The 25,190-nt window shown below is 39.7% G+C and overlaps 1 protein-coding gene across 30 annotated transcripts in view; it reads left to right on the top strand.

The window, feature by feature from the left end:
- The window catches only part of MYT1L (myelin transcription factor 1 like), a 317,723-nt gene that overhangs the window by 158,064 nt on the left and 134,469 nt on the right, over window positions 1-25,190 (top strand). The gene's annotated exons all lie outside the window — the stretch shown is intronic.

The following is a 25,190-nucleotide window of genomic DNA, read 5'->3' as shown; positions in this document are numbered from 1 at the left end:
TCCCTTGTTTCATTGTTACAGTGTTAAGTGATATAGTTTGGAAAAATTTTTTAGATATTCTTGTATGAGTAATTTTTTCATTAGTAGGTACATCGCCAAAGTTAGAAATTGTAGGAGTTAGAAGTTACAGAGCAGGACCCAGTTTAATCATCATCAGATGTGGCCAGTAGAAAAGTTTGCATGGTCAGAGGAGTCCCTTTCTCGGAAGCATCTGATGTTAGGCAAAGAATAGTCCTATTCTCCATGGTCCAATGATCTATCTTATCAGCGTGTATAGAAGAAGGAAAATAAAACCAGTTTCCCTGGTATTCAGATTTGGATATTTACATTTCATGTATGTAGCTGTACATCCTCACTTCATCCATCATTTTTTCATGTGAAATTAGTTTCATGTGAAATCAACCATTTTTAAATTTCATTTTAGATGTTATCCAATAAAGCACAGTCAAGCACCCAGGGAAAGGCAATCTTACACTTTAGTCCAGTAAGATATCTTTCTGGCATGACACATTAATTTTAATTGTAAGCATTTTATTAAAACAAAATTTACTTGGTGGTAATTCTCCTGTATTCAGTGTAATATTGACACAATGAGTTCTTTTCTTCTTGATTTCAAAACAGTGTGTAACTGCATGGAAATTCTGCGGTAATCTAACCTTAAATGCATTCAGTTGTATTGAGTTTTGGTGGAATTCTGCCTGGAGCCTGTAGTCATTGCAACCGTAAACTCACAGGCAGGGCTCTAGTACTGATTCAACTCACCTTTGTGCTCTCACAGCCCCAGTATGCACGTGATAGTAGGACAGGCTGTGGCTGTTTGTCACTTCTGCTGGCCTAAGGTACACTCTGTTGCTTTGACTTGAGCACGGCCACTCACAGCACCGTCGCTATGTGAAGTTTTGCTGTCCCTATCGTACAGTCCAATTTTGGAAGCAGCCACACAGTCACCACTGAAAAATCCTCCTTCAAGGGTTTTCGGGGTCTCATTTATTGCATAGACAGGCTGAGACAGGCTGGAGCTCAGGAAGAAATAGTTTCACTGGTCTTCAGACTGACCGTGCTAAGCAGCTGTCTCTGCCTCTGCAATCTATACCATATATATTGTTTTCTTTGCCGTTGGTCACACAAAATGCCTGATACTCAGCCTGAAAAGGGCAATTTTAGCTGAGCCAGCACGTGTCTACTCATCAGCAGGGACAGCTGTAGCAAAAGCAAAATTAATGGAAGAGATTTGTCTTTATACCTCTTATTGATAGGCTACTTCAATTCACTTCTCTTTCTTCCCTTGTAGCTTGGATATCATCTGCACAGAATTTGCAATTTCCCTGTAACTGTATTATACACTAGAAGGAAATATTCATTTGCATTTGCTACTTTTGTAGGACAACCACTAGACCTTATGTGGTGGTGCGCTTATGTGGCATGATGCTGCAATGCTGTGCAAGCTCATGACCCAGAAAAATCATAACTGTGTTAGCATGACTGAGCAAAGGCTAATTATCCCTTCCTTTGATTACTGTAAGTAGTCTGACTGCCCTACAGAGCCTGCTATTAGTATACTGCCTTTGGTGCCAGAACTAGCTCATCTGGTGTTATCTAGGGGAAGGGATTGGGGACTTCTTGCAGCAATGCATTGCACAGTGTAGGCATATGCTTGAAGTCCTCTCACTCAGTTTATTCTCGTCTACCAGGGGCAAAGGTGTCCCTAAAAATGTTTCAAACTGTTTCCCCTAGTATTCTTACCTCTCAGCCATATCTATCTCTTTTTATCTGTCAGCCTCCCCCTATTTAGTACTGCTGTTCTCACATGCCTCAGAGGCATTTCATCCCACTTCTGCTTGTATTGTGTCCTTGCTGAGTTCCTGAGCTGGTACTTAGGGCTGCTGGTACTGGCCCCCCTTTTTCAGTTGTATCATTGACTGTGCCTGGCTCTAGATTTTCTTCTTAGTGCTTGTACACCTCTGGAGAAAGTGTCTTCTAAGTATTTTAACAGTGTGTCCCTCTTGTTTCCCGCCATACATCCATCAGCTTTATCTCCTCACCCCATTTACGTTTCACTACTTTCACTAAAGGCACAAGAGGAAAGGTGATAAGCAGTGACGGCAAGAGGGGAAGAGTCGCAGCACTGATCTCCCACCTGTTCCACAGCCATGGTAGAGGTGAAAATGAAGAGAGAAAATAATTTGGGCCGATGGCCAAATACTAGGCAAAGCCAGCTGCATTACTAGGGAGCCAGGGAACAGGGCAGAAAGCCAGAGCCTAAGGCCAAACACTAGAGGTTAGGCAGACCTGGGTTCCAGTCAAACCTTCTTACATGGACTCATCAAAACCCCAATCAGATTAACATAAAATGTGTATGTATTTGCACGTACTAAGAATCCCATACTGTATAATTTCCCTCATTGTGCAATAAACCCCCTGTTGTTCCTCTTTCTCCATTCTCCCTGTCCTCCAACCTATTCTCACCTGCCTCTTGCGCCTAAAGGCTTTTCTTCTTCTGGTTCCCTGGCTTGTGTGCTGTATGGGTACTTCTAGCCTGTTCAGAAACTCAGGAAATGAGATCAAAATTACTGCATGACCATCTCATGCCCAGTCAGCAGAATGAAATGTGACTTTTTACCTAATAAAGCAACATTTAAAAATAACAGGTCTTGAAATGTGGCGACAACTATTCATTGAGCCTATTTTGACTAACAAGTAGTGATTTCTTCATGTAGATTCTACAAAGAAATATACAAAAAATGTTGAACACACTAATTAATACTTCAGCCACTGATGTCTAAATAATCTGACATGATTACTGTTGTAGTTGCCATTTGCTGTTCTTTATTATCGTCATTCATTGTAGCATAGAAAGGTTATAGGCATATGATTGGTGAAGACAGATATAGAATCATATTAACAAATATTTTATACACTGAAAAAAATAAGGCATGTTTAACTTTTCTTTTCATCCAAACAGAACTAGAACTGAAAGCGTGGTTTCAGTATTGAAAGGAATTTTCAGAATTGCATTTCCCAGAAAGCTGGAGATGCAGTGAAAATGTGTCCGCCTTCTGCATGGTTCATTGCTCTTTCTCGCAGGGAGATTCCACATCACCCTTGGCCTGTGACTGCACAGGTGCATCTTTACAGTGAATAAATTTTGTGTGCTAGTGAACTAAGGACAAATGGCAGTGACACAAAAGACAAGAATAGTGACAGCAGTGATGTCACCTGCTACCACCAGCGAAACAGGGCATCACCCCTTCCACTGCTTCCAGTCCTATCTCAGCTCTGAAGTGACTAGGTCATACGCTGTTGTGATGGGTGACTCTGGCTGGATGCCAGGTACCCACCACAGCCTCTCCATCACTCCCCTCCTCAGCTGGGCAGGGGAGAGAAAATAGAACAAAAGGCTCGTGGGTCGAGATAAGGACAGGAGATCACTCAGTAATGGCCGTCATGGGCAAAACAGACTGCACTTGGGGAAATTAATTCATTACCAATCAAATCAGAGTAGGGTAATGAGAAAATAAAGCCAAATATTAGAAAAACACCTTCTCCCCACCCCTCCCTTCTTCCCGAGTTCAACTTCACTCCTGATTTTCTGTACCTCCTGCCCACGAGCGGTGCAGGGGGACAGGGAATGGGGCTTGTGGTCAGTTCATCCCATGTTGTCTCTGCTACTCCTTCCTCCTCAGGGGGAGGACTCCTCACACTCTTCTCCTGCTCCAGCGTGGGGCCCCTCCTGTGGGAGACAGTCCTCCATGAACTTCTCCAACATGAGTCCTTCCCACAGGCTGCAGTTCTTCATGAAATGCTCCAGCGTGGGTCTTTTCCATGAGGTGCAGTCCTTCAGGAACAGACTGCTCCAGCATGGGTCCCCCACAGGGTCACAGGTCCTGCCAGCAAACCTGCTCCAGCATGGGCTTCTCTCTCCATGGGTCCACAGGTCCTGCCAGGAGCCTGCTCCAGCATGGGCTTCCCACAGGGTTACAGCTTCCTTCAGGCGTCCACCTGCTCCAGCATAGGGTCATCCACTTTATGTGAACAAATGGTGCCCACCTCTTTAAAGTGTGCTTGTGCCTCTCAGATGAACTGCGGCATTATGTTTTTTCAGCACTGAAGCCATTTTGAGGAATATTTGTCCATATCTGTTGCTGGCTGCTTGTTCCTTCCTTTGTACCACATGCCGCTATCCTCTTAGTTATGGTAACACAGCTAAGTGGTGCTTACCTGAAAACCAAAATAGACCACCAAAAGAGGGATAATTTCAATGAAAAATATTTATTCATCAAAATGCCTTACAGGCATAGAAATGAGGAGTTAGATCAGGAAACAGGCTCCTTAAATCTGTTTCATTGCTGATTTACCTCAGACAGGAGAAGGTTTTGACCTTTCTGTCACAGGCAGGCTTTCTCCTCTCGTTTGAGAGATGCAGTTTCCTGAGATTGTTCAGATGCAATTATCACCTGCCTCAAAGGTAAACAAAGTTCAATAGGCCTGGGGAACTTGGCCAAGCCATTAATGCATCATTAATCCATTGTCAGGAAAACACCAGTAAGGCACCACTACTTGGTCAGCCAATGCCCAAATGTCAGTTTGATGTTCTTGACACAATAAATAATGTATTTCATATAAATGTGCAAATCAGTAACCCCATTTCGTATAGGCATGACTGAGATAACTCCTTACCTGTTGTTGTTCCTTGTTTGAGAATGGCATAAGAGTAACTGAATCACTCTGAGATGATAATATGTTTAGCCTGTTGACCGTGTCTTTAAGAGATACTGTTGACAATGGTTGCTTCTTGGAAATATTCTTCCTTACCAGAGTGACGGTACGGGAAGAAACCTTCTACGCTTGGGTGAAGGCTGACCTTGTACAAGTGCGGCGATACTGAGTCACAATACTGCTTTGTTCCCCTGGGCAAGGTGTGCCTCACAAAGCCTCATGGCCCACTTACAGCTTGGGCTAAAATTTGTCCATCTTTTGATAGAGAAGTTAGATACTTGCCTAAGCTCTATGGTCAATCACTGTTGACATTCAGTACTCCTATTTTGTACTTTTCCTCATGGAGAATGTCATGGAGGGGTTTTGTCCTTCTTTCTCTGGCAGTTCCGTAATCTCCATCTCTTTTTCTTTCGCTTCTCTCAATCTGAAAGATCTTATTTGCCTCATGATTTGTTGTTTCCTACCATGTGGCTGATGAAACTGGTAAGGAGCAGGAGATGTCATTGCAAGGTCTGGCAGTTTCTCTGCTGGGCTCAGCATATGATTCTGTACACTCCAAGCCTTCCTGCTGAAAAGTGCACCAAATACTTTGCAAATTCCTCAAACATTGTGCACATCTCATCAGACTCTGCAGTTTTTATGCAAAAAGGCAAAAGAACTGGCATGAATCCTCAAAACCCAAATGAAGGCATTGTGTCGCTACAGTGGGACTTTTTCGTAAATGGTCTATCCATTCTTGAAATCAAGGCTTGCACAGCAGTTGATGGGTCTTTGGGCATTAGTATTAGTAGAATTTTAATGCAACACATAATTTAAATTGCAATTTAAAAGGTAGATGCTTTTTAATTCACCATCTGTGTAGTGAAGTCAATAATAGGAAAATTAGGCTCTGCTTTAATTAGCTATAACTTGCTCAATTAATTAGTTTCAGAACATCATACGGTAACTGTATTCATACCCTGGGCAGCTTCAGAACTGTGTAAAACCTTATTCTTGCAGAGTTTTATGTATCTACTAAGGCAGTAGTTTGCATGTATCCCTTTGAGGCACAGTCGTAACTGTTTTCTTTGGCTCCAGCATTATGTGTAGTTTTGTATTATGGGTATTTTTATTCTTGTGACGACTGCCTCGTGTATCAGCTGTTCAGAGTTCCAGCACCATGGTGTGAGATGGATAGCCTGTTATTTTTCCCTTGTGTTGGGATTCCCGCTCATTTCCATGGAAACCTGAAAACCTGGAGGAATAAAGCACAGAAGCTATTGCTGTATTACAGTACTGAGCGGCTTGAAAAAGCAGACATCACCATGGTGCCTGTGAATGCCAGTATAGCTGTAGGTCTGTCTGAGTTTCCAGTCTAAAGCCTGTGTTTCAAAGGGTTTAATTTTTAGATTTATTTCTTATTCAAACCCTATTTTCCTCATAAAGAGAAATGTGTTATAAACATACTTTCTTATATACATAAATTCATTAACATTAATAGAAGGTGCACACATACATGTAAGTGCAAACAAAATTACGTAGATATATGTGCATACATTCACACATACATATGCAGACAAACATGCACATATGTCTCAGACAAAAACATGTTAAAAAATAAAGCTATTAAAATCTGTAAGAAGCGTATAACTGGTTCACCCAGTAATTGTAATGGCTGTCACATTGAAAGCTTTTCTTAATCAAAAGCAAACAAAAACCCCCAGCATTGTAGTGGATCGATAATGAAATATATATGAATATGACTAAATACACTTTTTAGCGAAGTAACCTAAAATATGTATATCTCCTCCACAAAACTCAGAAATTTAACCATTTAATTTTCCTCCCAAGCAGCTTGTGCACAACAAATGCTGTGAGTGAATACAGAGACATCCAGCAGAAGTAATGAAATCAGAGATTAAAAATAATTTAGAAAATAAACGAACATGAAAAAGCAGATCAGAGGAAGACAGAACTGATCAGGGCAACCGTTTTTAGTATTACTTACTCTGTGGGTGGCGTATGATTATAATGCACTGATTCTATGGCTTTCTGCAACCTCTACTACTATTTTTTACTCCTTCCTTTTATGTTGTAGCAGGAATATCTGACTGCATTTTGAAATGATCTGTCCTACGGTGCTCTGGTTTTTTTTTCAACCATAAAGACTGAAAGATTGGGACGCTATGACTGAAGGGATGTGAAAATTTAATTTGGAGATACCCAATGTGATTAAAAGACTGTTCCCACTTCAGATTGGTTATGCTCCAATTCACAAGAGGGTATGATGCATGAACTCAAGAAAGACGGAAGAACAACAGAGGTAGCAGTTGCACAACTGCTATTATATAAACTATCTATAGATGTCCTCAGTGATTTCAAATAAGTATGAGTAAAACTTCTGAAAATAGAGATTAAATACAAAGAGCTTAAGCTACATCTAAATTTCTGCACCTTTAATTTCCTACTGTTTGGCTTTCAGCTGTACGAGCAAGGTTCTGGGACTTAGGTGGAATGTAAGATTCGTGACTGCATCCTGTAGCTGGGCAATGTTGGCTAATCCCATAAGCATACTATTGTGGAACAACTTTGGAGATCTTTGAAAAAAGAAAAGAAACACATATTTTATTGGAAGAGTCTTCATCTGTGGCTTAGGCATGAAAAAGAGCCTGACAGGAAAATGGTAGTTAATAATATTAGATGATTTTCTGAAAGATGCTATTTGTAGCATCAGTTACACAAAAATCGCAGCTTTCAGTTAAAACAATAATCTTTGTCAGTCTGGCAGTTGGAAAGAGAAGCTGGAGTATTTTAACAGAAAGTGCTGATAGCCAGAAAGCAAAACAGAGGAATAAAAACTTAATGTATTTAAAATCTTGTAATGCTGAAGCCAGTCTATTAATTGCAGGAGTGTGTAACATGCTTTCTGGAGGTTGGGGAGAGGCAATGCTGGTGGTGGAAATACATGTAAGGTTCTAGGGATATTCACGGGTAGATCTCAATCCTTTTTATGGTTCAAGAATCCTAATTGTGAACATCTCACAATCTTTGGTAGCTTCTCAAATATTATTATATACCACACTATGAAATGCCTGTATGCAACATGGTGTTCAGTGAGGCATTTGTAGTTACCTAAAATTTCAGGGAGTATCTGATAACCTACTTACTTAGACATACTGGTGTGCCCAAGGTGGTACTTGGAAAACTCTGGGTTAGACATTGATGACAAAATCCTGGCCTCACATGAATCATAGAATCTTCATGGTTGGAAAGGACCTTTGAGATCATTGAGTCCAACCATACATACACAAAAAACTCCCCTACAATCTCTGCCACTAGAGCACGCCCTGAAGTGCCAAACCTAGACGTTTCTTAAACACCTCTAGGGTTGGTGACTCAGCCACCTCCCTGGGCAGGCTGTTCCAGTGCCTGACCACTCTTTCAGTAAAGTAATTCTTCCGAATATCTAATCTAAACCTCCTCTGGTCCTGTCATTATTCACCTGGAAGAGGCCAACACCCACCTCTCTCCAGCCTCCTTTCAGGTAATTGTAGAGGGCAATGAGGTCTCCCCTCAGCCTCCTCTTCTCCAAGCTAAACATGCCCAGCTCCCTCAGCCTCTCCTCATATGACCTGGTCTCCAGACCCCTCACCAGCCTGGTAGCTCTCCTCTGGACGCGCTCCAGCACTTCAATGTCCCTCTTGTACAGAGGGGCCCAGAACTGAACACAGCACTCGAGGTGAGGCCTCACCAGTGCCGAGTACAGAGGCACGATGACTTCCCTACTCCTGCTGGCCACGCTATTCCTGATACAAGCCAGAATACTGTTGGCCTTCTTGGCCACCTTGGGCACCCTGCTGGCTCATGTTGAGCTGGCCGTCCACCAGCACCCCCAGGTCCTTTTCTGCTGGGCAGCTTTCCATCTACTCTTCCCCAAGCCTGTAATGTTGCTTGGAGTTGTTGTGACCAAAATGCAGGACCCAGCACTTGGCCTTATTAAACCTCATACAGTTAGCCTTGGCCCATCGATCCAGCCTGTCCAGGTCCCTCTGTAGAGCCTTCCTACCCTCAAGCAGATCAACACTCCCACCTAGTTTGGTGTCATCTGCAAACTTACTGAGGGTGCACTCAATCTCCTGATCCAGATCATTCATAAAGATATTAAACAAAACTGGCCCCAAAACTGAGCCCTGAGGGACACCACTGGTGACGGGCCGCCAAGAGGATTTCACCCCATTAATCACAACTCTCTGGGCACGGCCATCCAGCCTGTTTTTAACCCAGCGAAGAGTACACTTGTCTATGCCATGATTCGCCAGCTTCTCCAGGAGAATGCTGTGGGGGACGGTGTCAAAGGCCTCACCAAAGTCCAGATAGACAACGTCCACAACCTTCCCCGCATCCAGAAGGCAGGTCACATGGTCACAGAAAGAGATCAGGTTGGTTAAGCAGGACCTCCCTTTCCTAAACCCATGCTGGCTGGCCCTGATCCCTTGGTTCTCCTGCACTTGCCATGAGAGCTCACTCAAGATGATCCTCTCCATGATCTTTCCTGGTACCGAGGTCAGGCTGACAGGCCTGTAGTTCCCCGGATCCTCCTTCCGACCCTTCTTGTAGATGGGTGTCACATTGGCCACCCTCCAGTCATCTGGTACCTCCCCTGTTGACCAAGACTGTTGATAAATGATGGAGAGAGGCATGGTGAGCTCGAGAGAGCCTGCCTGCTCTCTGCTGTGTTATATTTCCAGCAGATACTTGGCAGGTTGAGGTCCCCAACCAGAACAAGGGCTGGCGATTGTGAGACTTCAGCCAGCCACTTACAGAATACTTCATCTGTCTCCTCATCCTGGTCAGGTGGTCTGTAGCATACTCCCAGCACAACATCTCCCTTATTTGCCCTCACCTTCATCCTTACCCATAAACACTTGACTTTATCATCACTGGAATCTAGCTCTATACAATCAAAACATTCCCTAATGTACAGAGCCACACTCCCGCCTCTCCTTCCTTGCCTATCCCTTCTGAAGAGCTTACAGCCATTCATCGCAGCATTCCAGTCATGACTTTGGAGAAAGAAGCTACGGAGATCTGTGGACAGACTGCATAGATCTGTATGGATCTCTGCACGTAATTCCTACATATGAGGAAGACCTGGAGCCGTCTAATAGTTCTCTTGAAATGGGGATCACCAAAATCATCCAGCAAAAACATTCTGATGTTTTCCTTTTTGACTGTTCTGCTAGGTTTTGGGTTATTTTATTATTTCAGGGAAGAGTACCAAAGAGAAAAAGAAAACAACTAAAAAGTAATATGCTCTTAGTTACCTCTCCTGTTGCTGGATTCCCTGTTGAGTGTGTTTATTTAGCCTGGCCTTCTGTCATTCTCATGTAACAGTTCCCTGATCTGAGTATCAAATTTGTAGCTTTTAAAAGTGATAGGTATTGCACAAGATAAATTTTAAACACATGTGGAAGTGCTATGTTCTGCTAAGGCTCTGATTTAACTTCCAGGATAATTCTACTAAATCTAGTGGCTGTTAAAAATTTGCCATGTTTTTCTGATCTGCAGTTCCCATTCTGCTGAGGATGCACAATTAGTAAGGGAGACAGACATCTACGTAATTCTGTGACTTGTTGTGAAGATGTAATTCCTGCCTTTGTTTTCACTAATATTCCATTTTTTCCCCTCCAATTTGAGTAATACCACCTTCAGTTGAACAGAAAGACTCTATTTTTGAGAAATCTATTTGTATTTATATCTTTCACAACTCTTTCTCTCCATGGTGTTTTTGTCCTTGTTTGTATTTAGCCAATCTCCAGCTGGATGTGCATCTTGTGGCTTTCTTCTCTGTTTGCATGTAAAGTACTTCTGGGATATACATTACCTACCTTTTTTTGTTGTAGTACTGTAGTGCATATAGGCTGGAATCACAGTCCAGAACTTTATTTTGCCAAATGCTGTACAAACATATACCCTGCCCCGGAAGATGTACAGTCTAAACAAATAAATATGTTTCGATTTTTACATCAGTGGGACATGACATGAGTTCAAGGATCTGCTTATTGGGTTGCATTATAGGCCAATAGGATCTAATATAACAGTGCATGCTCATGCCTGGCTTTCAACACACTAATGCAGTGTATTTTTGTAATCTATTAAGTAGGTGACATATATTTTCATATATTTTTAGCTGTTTCATTTGTACATCTACATTTATATATACTACATTTATATATACATATTTACAACATCTGAGTTTGCATGCAAGTTTAATTTTATGTTTCTGTGTATACTATATTTACATTATGTATCAACTCTTAGGGATATACAGCTCAGAGAAATCGTTTTGTGTTATACCTTTGTATATGTGTATATGTGGTGTTTGTTTAACTATTTTGATAAATCTTTGAACAAAATTTGACCTTTTTTATTCTGGAGGTCTTCTGCAGACATGCCAGCCACTGGTTTATGAAAAGATTGTCACAACTTCGTAAAATCACAAAAATTTGAACCACTAAGCCTTTTTGCTGTCACAAATTTATGAATGCTCTCCTGTTGATGGCACTGTTCCTTTCCCATAGGTGGGAAGAACAGACAGAACTTTGGACATCCTGTTTCCACGTCTTTGGGAGCCAGAATGCCCTTTCTTCATAAATGACTTTCTTTGCATTTGCCAAGAAACATTCTCTCACTCAGGCAGGATAATAGCTGTGTTAAAAGTATATTGTCTCCTCAAAAATGCTGCCGCAGATCCTAAATTTCACGTTAAGGATTTAACATGGAATTTGGGAAGAAAAGAAGCCCAGAAAACAGGGAAGCACCTGTGCTCTCCAACCCTGACTTTGTCCTGCATCAGATCAACTCTTTCAGAGTGTATGTAAAATAATGCACATACATACTTCTTAGGTTTATCTCTGTTACTCAAGGATGAAAAGGGAGCTCTTTTTATGCAGAATTCACTTCAGTCCTTTCACCTAGTTGTCAAAACAAAACCTAATGATGCAGTTTCCCATCTTTACAACATGAATCAAGGAGATAAAATCTTTACACCACTGGTCCTGCGTGGCTGGTGGTATAATAGGAGAGTATGTCACAAAACTGACATTAAGGATGCAGAGACATAATTTTAAAAGTCTCAGTCTTCATTCTTTTATCCTGACACTGTAGAAACATGAACAGAATTAATCAGATTCTTTCTCAGTGTTATCTGAGTAACTATATTAACTTAAGCCAGAAGGCAAAGTTTTAACTGAGGGCAGAATATGGCCAGTTCTGCCTATTTGGTCTTGATCACTTCGAATTTTTTAACATCAACAAAATTATTTCTAGATCTTAAAAGTGCTTCAGAGAGCATGAGCTTCTGAAGCAGGAAGTCTCTTTTATGCCTTGTTAAGAATAAAGATGCTTTTCAATGTGCTTTAAAAAAATACATATTGATAATAATAGAATTTGCAGGTGCTCCGAGGTCATAGTGGTGGCAAGAAACAAAAGAAAATGGCAAAGTATAATAAATACATATGTTAAGAAATTAAAATAAGCCACTTCCAGGCTGTCCTTTCATTCCAGGAGTTAAAGGGGCACTGTTTATGCCAGCTTAATTGTATTCTAAAACTCATGCAAACACTGAAATTGCTAACTCTGCTGGTGATAACGGGCCTGCTTTAATGTAGCACTTGTCCAGGCCTTGTGTAGGCCGCTACTAGGTCACTCTGCAGTAGTTATCACTACACTTGCTGTCATCTCTGTACTAGGAAGATTTTTGGGTTGTTGTTACACATGTTAAGCTACAAATTCCTGTCCATCTGGGCTTTTGGGTTTTTTTCCCCCTTCTTTTTTTTTATTTTTCCCCCTCAGAAATTGTTATGAACAAGTCTTGGGCAGAAAATTACCAATGAATATTCATTATTGTTTTCTTGTGGTCTTTTGTAATCTTTTGAGCATTGTGTAGTATAGCTTTAGTGTTAAAACTATGCAAGTTATTGAACAACTGAAGTAGGTGCTCTTGTTTTATGCAACAGCTGCAGTAATCTGTGATCCTGTTTAATTTATGCTAATTATGTTAGCAGTGCCATGATTGATATTTTGCTTGTCTGACTTATTAATTTATCAGCTAATTGTTGCATTTGTAATAGCTATAAGCTATTTATAACATCACTCTCTGATAAGCATAATGGTCTGCACACTAATAGCAACAAACATGTCTGATAGCATGTAGTTCTGAAATAGTGCCCTCGCCAGCTCTGCCATGAGGCAAAGCCTGAAAGCAGAAATGAGCTCCCATTGTTGTGTAGTAGTGAATGGGAAAGAAGGGATGCTAGTCTGTTTCCTTAATACCAACAGCAGCTAATTTTAACAGACTAAGAGATTTTATTTTTTTTTATCCTGCTGTCCATGTGAAGACCGATAATTTACTAAACTGCAATGTTTTGGTTTTTTTTTTTTTCCAGAATTAAAAAGAAGATATAATTAATAGATGTTTCCTCTTTCCTTACCTGAAATACCTGTCTTTTGTATGGTACATGTCCACTTGAGTTAGCTTGTGTTTAATCATGTTTAATCAAAACCTTAAACATGAGTCCCATCTTTTTAATAATGCTTTCATTTCATGTGGTGCCTTGGTCTGTTTTGTTCTGAAATGCATATAGTTGTCTTCAATAACCCTCAGTCTGATTAGGTGCTAGTGAAGATACTCCTGTTGTCTGCAGAGGATCAGCAAACTTTAGCATGTGAACTATTTGTGTTGTATTTTTGAGTTTTGGGTACTAGAAACCAAATTTTAAAACCTGGTATCCTAGTTTTTATAAGCACAGAAATTACATGTGTGTATGCTGTGGCATACTTATACTCACTAATATCTATTTATGGATGTGGTGACTTGGCTTATACAAAAGCCCAGTGTAGGCATCTTAGATCATACATATCTGTGTATGCTTCTCAGTGAAAAACAGAATACATGACAGTACTAAAACTGTTTAGATTGCTTATTCAAAGCTGGTATATTTTCTCCTTGGATTCAGAAAAATATGTATTTTTACACATTGCCTGATTAAAGGGAGATTCAGTCTAAGATAAATCAACAGACTCCTCAATTTAATTACAGGCTCAAATAATGTAGACACAGTTCTGGAGGGTAAACCCCAACCCAATTAGAAGAAAATGCACAAGATATACAAAGAGGCACCATATTTTTACTTCAGAAATCCTATTTCCTCTTAAAGGGAGAACAGGGTGAGCCTGCCACTGCTGCGGCAAACCTGGAAGTGAAATTTGCCGAGCAAAGTGGGACAGTTGAAGTCTTTTTATTTTCCCCTCTCATTTTCCACAATGATCTTTTGGTTTACAGCCCTTAAGAGCTGTAACTCTTACAACCCTGCTTCTGGCTGAACTGTGGGAACAAGTCAGTGACTTTATGTTTCTGCAGAGCTGTGCGCTCTTTTCCAAGCAGTTTGCCAGGCACAGCTCTGGGAGGTTTTCCCCCATCAAAGGGCCTCTAGGCCTGACTTGAATGTGGGTGATTCAAGCTAACAAAGAGGTTGAAACACAGCGTGATTGTGATTACAGTCATTAGGAGATTCAAAGTTAAAACTCTAAAGTTATGACCGCTTTGACCTGAATTTCCATGATTGTGCTTTGGCTTTTTATTGTGTGGTCTTATTTCAGTGTATGATGATAGGTACTCTACTACGTGTTCCTCAGTATTGTTGCAGGTTATTAAAGTGTCCCACATTTGGCTTGCTCTTTATTCTCCTAGGATTTTAGTGATGATTTAAAAATCTGTAGTGCTAATACATTTTATGAGAGTTACAGAAAAGACCGGGCTATGGCCCTTCGAATGTAGTTACATTTCAGCTAATAAAATACATGCTTATAGAAACACACACACAAAATATTAGACAAATAGAAATATGGACACTTTCATTAGGCACGCTGTACCCAAAAGACCATTATATATACTTATAAGATTTATATTAAGGAAAGGTATAATTAGGTATTGGCGCTTGTTTGGAACAGACATTTCTGTGAAATTAGTCTTTAATGGTGCCTATGGTCTTTTAGAGTGTATTACCCCTCGGGATATGCACATAGGCATTCGCTACAAGTTGCACATGCATACCAAGGGTGGAACTAGGCTGTTTCTATAGAGACTCTACACCTACCTTGCATGTCTTCCCTACACCAGTTAGTTTTAAGCATAACAGTGGAAATATAGAAAGTTTTGCATTACTTGTGAGCCCCATGATAATTCATATCTGTTGGGGTTTTTGTGATTGGTGGATTATGAAATACAAAATGTATCTCTTTTATGGAATATGACCCTGATTCTTTGAGCCACAGCCATTGATGAGTAAAAACCAAGATCAATTCTGTGGGGATCTGGTAAGGAAAGAGGTCACTTAAGCCTCTCAGAGATATCTCAGAGCACCTCAGAACTATTTCCATCTTGCAAAAGATTTAATTACCATATCCGATGATCCAGAAAGAAAATGCCAGATTAGTACAAGTAGTTTTACTGTCACTGGAAAAGAAAACACAGCTAAATTGTCATCAGATCTAGCTTAACTTGATCTGTTCTAAAATGGACTTGAAGTTGCACATTTCTTTGCTTCTAGGAGGTGTCAGATAATGCTCGTTAGTCTAGAAAAAAATGCACATGAGTTACAGGACTGGAATGCAGCAAATGTGGAAGTGAATGTCCTTGCATTGCTCGGTAACTTGGACTTAAGTTTAGCTTAGTTCTCATTTGCCAAGTCTCTTTCCCACAGCATTGTGCCCCATTTTTAGCGGAGTTTGGACCTGAACCATTGACAAGTAGCAGTTGTGGGGAATGGTATTGATTTAATAACCTTTTGTGAAATCCCTTTTGGGTTCTTCAAGTGAAATTTAACTCTTTAGATTTTGATAAGCTTTATTGGATTCTTAATTTCTAAAATTTTAAATATTCTAATATATTTTCTCTTTTAAAGTGCCTTTCTTGCCAGTTTCCTTCCATAATAGATAAATTTAGGTCTGCCATGAAATAAATTATTTGTCTGACCTTGTTCCTCTACAAAATATAATAAATTGCCACACTTCAACTTCAGAATTAGAGAAGTGACCTTTCTGATGCCATATTCTTGTCATTTTTAAAAACATTGTATTTTGGAACAGGATTTTTAGAGGAAAACAAATCATGCCGGGTCCGATGGACGTGAAGAGAGGCAAGGCTGCCACTGCTCCGTGTCCCCAAGTCCAAGCTGTAGCAAGGCTGAAGATGCATTCCCAGCAGGCACATGTACACAAGGTGCATGTATACGCTCCATGTATACATACATGCATACATACATACATGGCTGGTCACACAGATCCTGGACAGACACTCAGAGCACTCACGTGAACACAGACATCACCAACAGCCTCATCTGGCCGAGCAGGTTGGAGGACCACTGTTGAGAATATATATGTATCCGTATACACACAGTGAATCCCTCCAGCAGCTGGTCTCAGACACTCAGTCTGACCAGTAGCTGCCCCTGGATCCCAGTCTCCCCAGTTACTGGCATCTGGACGTACGGACCCCCAGGGCTGCCCTGCTCCATTTGCTGGTGCAGATCATCACCCACATGCACGCACACGCAGGGCTGGCTGGGACTCCCCTAGCCTCATAGCCAACCCCCATGCTCTCACCCACAGAGACACAGGGCACTTTCACGCCCGGAACGGGTCCTTGGGACCCACTCAACCCCCTGGTCCCAGGACATTTCACCAGTTCGTCTGGCTTGATCGTTGCTAGTGATCACACTCACTCTCACACCTGCGCTCGCTCCAGTTGCTGGCACCATGAACACGGATCCTCCAACCTGAGGTCTGACCCCCATTGCTGCACACACAAGTGCATACGCACGTATGCACACACACAGCGGAGAATGGAGAGCTGTCACCCAGGGAAGAGTTAGAAAGGAATTTAATCTGACGGTAGGACAGACTGTGCAGAGCAGGGCCAGACAAGCGTACTGACCAGCCAACCATTTACACTCAACTGTGCCTTTTTATTTTCTTCTTTCTCTGTTTTAAGATAAATAAATCCTACAAGGTCTCTTTGTCGGACTTTCGACTTCCTCCTTTTCTGCATGACCTTTTTCATCCTCACACCCAAGTTTAGACTTGGGTCATCTTTGAGATGTTGGAACTAAAAAGGTTGTGTCTTTGGTATTGGTATATCAACAAATAATTGGGTTTTTTCCCTTCAGCAGTCAAAAAAATACCAAAAAAGCTGGGTATGAACAAAAATAAAATTTTGAAAGCTTTTGCTTTAAGTTGAAACAAAACTTTTTATCTGACCTACAACAACATTGCTTTATTCAACGTCTATAATGAAAGTAAAAGAAAGTGAGAAGGTTGATCCAGGTTTGAAACCAAATATCTGACCCAGGCCTTCTGTCCCTCAGAACAGTACTGTAGCCACCAGGCTACAAGATATTTTGGGGTTTATCTCCCTTCCAAAGTGTTAACCTGAAGCATTTAAATATTCACTGAGATAAGAAGACTGACACAATAATTTATTGGCTAGGTGATTTGTAAAACTGAGCAACTATATTAATATTTAATCCTCATTCTGTGAAAGAGACTGTCATCATCCAATGGGGCTGATGACAGTTCACCCCAAACTGCCTTATGTTACGGTGGATGAGAATTCTTCACAATTCTTCCCTCAGAAGATGGAGGGACTGGGAAACTATTTCTTGTATATCACACTTAATGTAACTAACAACGGCCAGGCTATTGGATAAAAATATGATAATGTCTTTATTTTTATGGATGTAGCCCCATGCCACCAGAATTTCTAGAAGAAATTTAGTGAATTTGATGAAAAAATTGTTCGGAATCAACAACAATAGAGAAAATAATGTTCCATCTCATTTCTTGAAGTCACGTGTAAACATGTTTTGGATCTCTTCTGCCAGATGGGAGTTCTAGTTCTACTTCAACTTATGTCTCAAAACCCACTCACTCAAACATATCGAAAGCATTTTTAGGGAACCACAGACTGATGAAAGGGTATCTTCTCTACAAAGAAAATAGTTCTATACATCCAGTGCTATTTCTCCTTACCTCCAATTTCCACACTACTTTCTCGTTCCTCATATCTAAGAATGTAAAAAAAGTAGTGAGGGAATGAATGCTCAAATGAGTTGTCTGCAATTTGGGTCTTTTCTACTCTAATTGATATGAAGCCAATGAAAAATATTTGAAAGTGTTTTGTGCCATCCTTCCAGCGTAATTCAATAAATTGCAAATCTATTTCCTCACAAAAAGAATATGTGGTGAACTTGTGAGTTTAACCAGAATTCTGCTTATTCTGGCCTGCATTTACAGATTTGGCTGCTGCCTGCACTGTTCATCTGAAAATGGAAGGACTGGATTCCCTCTGTGCATTATAGCAGGAGAATGACTTGTACTCAAAGTTTGAGAACAAGTCCTAAGGATATATTCGCCTATCGTTCTGCAAGGAAGACTCTCCTTGATATCAATAAAAGCTCTGTGTTTTCATCACAAGTGGAAGAGGACAAAGGAGTAATTTATATTCTAGTCCTTAATTTGCTCACATGCCTGTTCGGTCACTTTGTAATATGTGCCCTCAACTTGTAACTTTTATCTTTGCAGAGTTCCCTCTGGAACTCTGCTCTAAGAGGGCCTGGTTCTATGCTGCTCTTTTCCTGAGGGGAAGATTCAAATACGATAATTCTTTTGTATAGTTTGCCCTTTTCAGTAAAAGGGTGCTATAAAATATTTGAACTAAATTTCAGATGTCCATGCCAAGAAGGCACTTGGGTTTGTGGTGGAAAGGGTCTGAAAGGACAGGGAAATTGCTTTCCCTTCTGCCTGACTTTTCCTTAAGCATTGCAGTAGCTTCTTAGAGTAACTTTCTATCCTGCAGTTTAGTCTCTCTTTTGTCTTGTAGATCTTACAATCAGAAACAAGTGCATTAATTATATTTGGAGACAATCATGCAGTTTTTCTGTCAAAACCAAGAGTAGAATAACTAATGTTATTCTGCTCTGTTAAGAGCACTAATAGGCCACATTTGATTAAGTGTACTGAATTATTAAGAACTTATTTTAAAGAACTGACTATGCAAGTACAGTCATAACAGGATACAAGAATACAGTCATAACGGGATGCAAGAATGGGAATCTTCCCACAGCAGTGTCAAAAGCTGTGTTTAAGTTGAAGTAATGGACATCTGCTGCTCTCCCTTCATCCATAAATGCAGACATTTTATCCTAGAATGCAATTAATTTACAAGACCATGATTAGTAAGGCATAAATTAAGGGTCAAATATTGTTATCAATTCAGGTTTGGTCTACCCTACTGACACTTAGGGAAGAGGAAGATCTGCTGGAGCCTATTGTCATAAAAGTCGCATCAGTAAGTCCAACTGAAACATGAGTAGATTGAGTAGGAAGCTCTACATTGGTTCCAGGGATCAGGTCTGTTGAAGTAAGCTCTGATGTCATATGGAAAGTCAAGGTTTTGTAGATACACATTGAGAGCAGGTTTAGGTTAACTTGACCTGCACATTTTAATTCCTCAGAATCTTCACCTTGTTTTCCCCTTCTGCTTGACGGCAGCATTTCCAGATGAAGCTATACATTAGTGCCCATGTTTTGGTCAGACACTTTAAAATATAAACTTACTAAAAATAAAAAAAAAACCATAGTGCCTAAATCCTGGGTCATTCTAGGTTGAGGAGCATTGAGGAGCAATGTAAGGACACTTAGAGTATTATCTTAATGTAGCTCTGGAATAGTGCCATGACTTTGTAGTTTATGTACTGAGGTAGGGATCACATGCCAAGCATTGATATTTTTAGTTGTCTAAAATAATTTTAAATTAGTTTAGTCCAGATTTTCAGTTAAATTATATTAATATATACTCTGAATCTTCTTTCTTCTTAATCTTTAGAATTACCTTTCCTTTTTCCTGGGTCATGTTGCATGAGTTCAGATTAATACAGAACTTCATGAGAATTGCACAAAAGAGCAGAATACCTCCTTAAAGTAAATTAATAGATACATTCTGAAAAAATATGTCCTGTACTTTCAGTTTCAATCTAAGATATTATTTTCTTATTTATTTTACACAGTGGTGTTTCCAATTGTGATTTGTTTGTCTTTAATTATTTGAAAGTGGAGGTCAGTATGCTGAGAGTATAGTTACTGACTTTCATATAGTGAAAAGTATGTAATCAAGAATAGAGATATTTGGGGACCCATTGAAGTCATCGGTAAACGTCCCATTTACCCGATAGGTTCAATAGTATTTCACAAAACATATCCAGCTTCTAAAAACTTATTCAGATTATCAGGAGCCATATTTGACAAATATCATTATTAGAAAATGAATTGCTTTTGGAATGCACAGACATGCTGAAGAAGGTATGTTAGAATTTGGATTTGCCTGTTATTTTCTAAGGAGAGCAGTAGAAGGTCTATTTACAATTTTTTTAGGAAGACTGCACAAAGGACTAATATAGTATGGGACACAGTGCTCACATAAACTGTTAATCATTTTCCAGGTCATGTTTCTTTGATTATGCGAATGTAGAAGCATTTTAGCTGTGCGAAATACTTTGACATATTTTGTTTAATTCTTCGAGATATTAGATTAAAAAAAAAAGTCTTTAAATCCTTTTTTTTTGTTGTTTTCACACAGAAGAAAGAAGATATTTTTTTTAAGTTATAAAAAATAAAAACTAAGCAAACCTTGGCTATAAAAGTAGTACAGGAATCTTATCTGTAGAAATTTGAATCTTGCATCATGGCTGGCTGAAAATCTGCCTTTACTGAGTAACTTGACAGTCACAGGGAGATAAATTTTAAACTTCAAACTGTTTATATAATCAACTCCGTTACATTTTCAGGAAATCAGAATTTTTGTCTCTGAACATTTTACTTTTTATCACGAGTATGTCTAATATTACTGATTAGGGAAGAACAAGTTTTTGAATAATTTTAACAACATATGTGATTGGCAATAACAATTATGCAGTAATTCTAGTATTTAGTGGTGCTCGCCATAGATTTTGGGGGTCATAAATTATCATCTTCTACCTTTGTGTAGTATAGACAGTGAATGTTCCTCCTGAGTAAACATTGGAGAATTTTTAGGAGTATCTGTGAATCTAGTTTTTAGATTTGAAGAAATCCAGGTAAGGAAAAAATTGGGAAGGAAAGATTTTGGAAATCCGGATCTGAGGCTCTTAGCTCATCCGTGGCTTTCTAGATTTCTGGTACATCACAGCTAGAGGGAAACCAGAATAATTCACTAAGGAAGTGTTGGCTGAGCTGAGAGTTTTGGAACTTGGGACTGAACATTGCAGTCTCCATGCCTCTAGCAAGAAATTCAGATACCCTGACAATTGTAACAAGAATGATCATTTTCAAGACTGCCTACCTGCAAGGGAAGAAAATGCTGAACTACCTCCCCTTGAGGGAGCAAAAATCGCCATTTGTCCTGGAAAGGAGCCTAAAGCTCTGGATCCTTCACAGTTGGCAGCCCTGAGGAAGCCCATATGGTAGATTTGTGAGCATATCTAGAGATAGGGAGAGCAGTGCTGATTGTGAAACTTTTGGGAGCTTAGTCTGAGCTAAGTCTATACTGAGTCAAATAGCCTTAAATCTATATACTGTAAAAACCTGAAATCTCCAACAGGGTATCGGGCAAGCTAACAGAAAAATAGGTAAGGTCTTGATGAAAACTTGCCCTCTACTGTTAGAAGTTACTGACCATATCCGAATACCTCAATGGTTTTCTGGAAAATTAATACAGCCTTAAAGGTTGTGCAGCTACGGATCACATTCTGCCCTTCAGCTACAGCAGTGCAGAAATTGCTTGTGCTCATCTGGCCGTCCAGGTCCTGTTATTGCCTTACAGATTATGATCTTTGGTCTTTCAAGCATGGCCCACATTCTTCGTTCATAGATACAGGACCTTGGAATTGGCATGTTCTTCAGATGAGTCAAATCTGCCAAACGACTCAGGCCAGTATATGTCACTGGCCTGTCTCCAACATAGTTTATCACTCCATTAATTTCTGTGTTATCTGCATATTTCAGTAGCATATAATCTTCCAGAGTACTGGTGAAGACGCTGAATGTTATAGGGCTAGAACATGTACCTGTGGGACCTGTGGGATTATAGTAGAAAGGCTCTTATTAAATAAATTTTTTTTTTAATTTTTACAGTTATTTTTGTAAAGAAAATAATTTTTATTTTTTTTTCTGGAGAAATATTTGTTAACCATTATAAATATGCTGATTTTATGAAGTGCTTATTTTATTGTCTGAGCGTTCAGTAAAGAGAAAGGAAAATGTTTAAAAGGTGTCTAAGTATATGGTCTCCTAACATGTCTACCTTTATCGATAAACTTTAAAGTATCCTCAGAGAGCAGTTTCAAGTGGTTTTGACTACAGATTTTCCATGATAAAGTGTTGACTGGTGCTAATTACATTGTTGTCTAGTATCCCATATCAGCTTTTATACGATGTTGCTAAGGGTCAACGTCAGGGAGATTAACTTAGTGAGTGAGCCACACTGTCCTCTCAGCACTTAGGAAAAATTAGTTTAAACAATTACAAGTACAATATTGTCAGATTTTTTATTTCCAGTTCTCCAGCATTTCCCAAGTGTCCCAGGATTGTTGCATATCAACCACAATGTCTGGGAGAACTAGCAGGCGGGGGGGGGGGGTGTAAATTTTTTCAGGGACTTTGATTTTAAAATAAGAAATAGCTGCTTTTATTACTTACAAAAAATTCTTGATGGTTATTAATACTAGCTTCTAATTATCTCCAAATAATAAAACATTTGTTTTCTTCCAAATATATTTAAGTAATTTCTTATTATTGCCATGTTTCCTATTCAACATTTGGTTTTCACTGATATTTTTAGTTTTCCTGGTTGATAGTTCATGTTTACTAGTAAACTGATGTATATGTGTATACGTGCACATGAATTATTTTTTAATCCTCATGAGATACAAGTTGGTTTTTTTAAGTGTTGGATTGTTGAGGAGGCATTACTACCTTTGTCTTTTGGGGTTTTTATTGGTTTTTTTTCTTTTTTTTATTGCTGAATCCTTCTGATGTGTTATGAAGTTTTTTTGAACACTTAATGAAGTATTTTTCAACTGCTCCTAATCAGTCATTTAAGTTAAAAGATTTTCTTCTACTCAGTTTGTCTAATGCTTATTTCCAGCTTTTGCATACTGACACTTTTAAAGCCTCTTGTGTTTGCGTGTGTGTGTGTGTGTTAGTTACTGGGATCGAATTCTGTACGTTAAGACACAGCAAGTCTTAGTCGCATGCACACAGGTGACTACATAGGGCTTTTTTTTTTCATTTCTATCCAGAAAATTGAGATTTAGTATAGAATTTCCTTCAGCTGGTTAAATCATTTCTTGCATGAGAAATTTATCAGATAGATAAAATTTTTAGAAATCAAGGATACTCCTGTGGTTACGGCATTCATCTGACAGCCCGTAAGAATCCTTTAAGGCAACAGAGATTTTTTTCCTTTCCATTTTTTTTCAAAACAAAAGAAACCAGTCAACCTGTTTAGTGTACTATTTGGGTATCTTCAACATACCTTCCAATATAACAGGTCATCTCTTGTACCCCGTCTTGTGATTTATTAGTTAGAGCATATATATATATATATATATAACTGTTCAGAGTCTTGTTTCGCTAAATCTTCAATAAAACTAATGCACGTAATGGTGAACCAGAGTTGCTAGCTCTGCCTCTCTCTGCCCATCATCCCTAAGTAAGGCGTATCTAATACTTTGATTATTTTTAATTATGATTTACCAGGCTTAATTTCTACCATGACTTTTTTTTTGTCTTCTCCAAATTAAGAACTTAGACCTTTCCATTTTCATGTCTGTAGCTTCTCTTTGTAGCCAGGTTAAGAATTTCTTCTCTTCCTACTCCTGATACCTTGCTCTTTGCTTTCATACATAATCTTTGAGGTGTCTCCTCTTAGATGCCAGGCTAAAACTAACTCTAGCCAGCCTGTCCTTGATCCAGTCTTCTGGAACAGTGACTCAGTATTCTGCAGAACTGTAATGTAAAGGTCATGAATACAGTAGGACTACTGAGATGAACTCCTTGTGAGTCACTAAGGTACACATTTCCTTTTTCTGCATGTGAAAATGGTGAGGAAGTCCATGTTTTTTGTGAGGTCAATGGCCACAGGAGCAGATTCTGTTCCTGGCCATGGAAATGCCAGGGGTGCGTCTGGGGACTGCTATGGTAGGCTGGCAGGTGACCGTCCTTTCACAGAACCGGTGTGTGTCTCATAGAATTTCAGGAAATTGCTTGCTCCCAGCACCCAACGTTGAGTATGTGGAGGGATGGAGGCTGAAGGTTTGACATGACAGACAAAGTCTTGAAGATCTGTGAGCATATACAGAAAGTCAAAGCAAGATTCCATTGGCTAAACACAGACACCTACCATTGTTTGGTGTGTCCTAGCACATCCAAGGCACACATTGCCATGTATGACAGAGATGTAGGTCACAGACAAAGGCAGGTAGATCCATGCCTTCCTGGAGAAGCAGCAGGCTGCGTGGGATACACAACAAAATTTAACAGTGTCTGCAGTTTTTAAAATCTTTTTTCATTTTGACCTGCTTCTGGATCTGGAATGTGTGGATTCTATAGGGGCTTTTCCAGATCAGTGATTTCTTCTTTGACTGTCAGTGTAGTTAAAAGTGTACTCACAGCATTCTTGAAGTGCTTACTTTGGTTTAAAAAGACAGGCAAATCTGGTTTGTAGTTTGCCCCTTCTAAATTTACACAGACTATCATAACAGCTTGGGCAGCATTTCCAGGTTAGGGTCATAATAGTTCTTTCAGCAGATTTTTCAGTGGTGACAAATGATGCTAGATAGTGTTTTCCAAACTTTTTAAAAAACATCCTAGGCTGAAAATCAAGTAACTCCACTTCTGATCTCCTGTCAAGTCCTTACGCATTGCAGGAGTTACAGAATAGCACAATGTACTGTTTCCTTATTAGTAAAATGAAAAGAATATCATCATCTAATGTGTAATTTGTTCCTTGTTAGTTACTTCCCACATCATTTGTGTTAAGGTACTGACCAAAGAAATCTCGGTGATTAAAGGGTTAACTGCAAGTCACTTGGACCTGTTCCCTTGTTTTTGCATGAGATATGTGACATTCTTACCAGATATCAATCCAAGGATATTACTATAAACCAGTGATTGATTTTTTTTCTGGGGGAACTGCAGCCCTATGGTCAATTTCTGTGCTTCCTGACCTTTACGATATCATCTCTATGTATGAACCACCGCAGATCCATCTTGCCATCCTGTTCTTCCCCATCTGAAGGAGCTGATGATACAGATACTGCACATATTTTCCCTGACACAGTCTCTCAAGATAGTTCAGTGCAATCTGCTTGTGTTGTACAAAATTGCAAACTCTAGCTAGC

This window comes from Larus michahellis, chromosome 3 (assembly GCF_964199755.1).
Source record: "Larus michahellis chromosome 3, bLarMic1.1, whole genome shotgun sequence".
NCBI classification, from domain to species: domain Eukaryota; kingdom Metazoa; phylum Chordata; class Aves; order Charadriiformes; family Laridae; genus Larus; species Larus michahellis.
The sequence above is the reverse complement of the archived record's forward strand: the minus strand, read 5'-3'. Positions and strand labels throughout refer to the sequence as shown.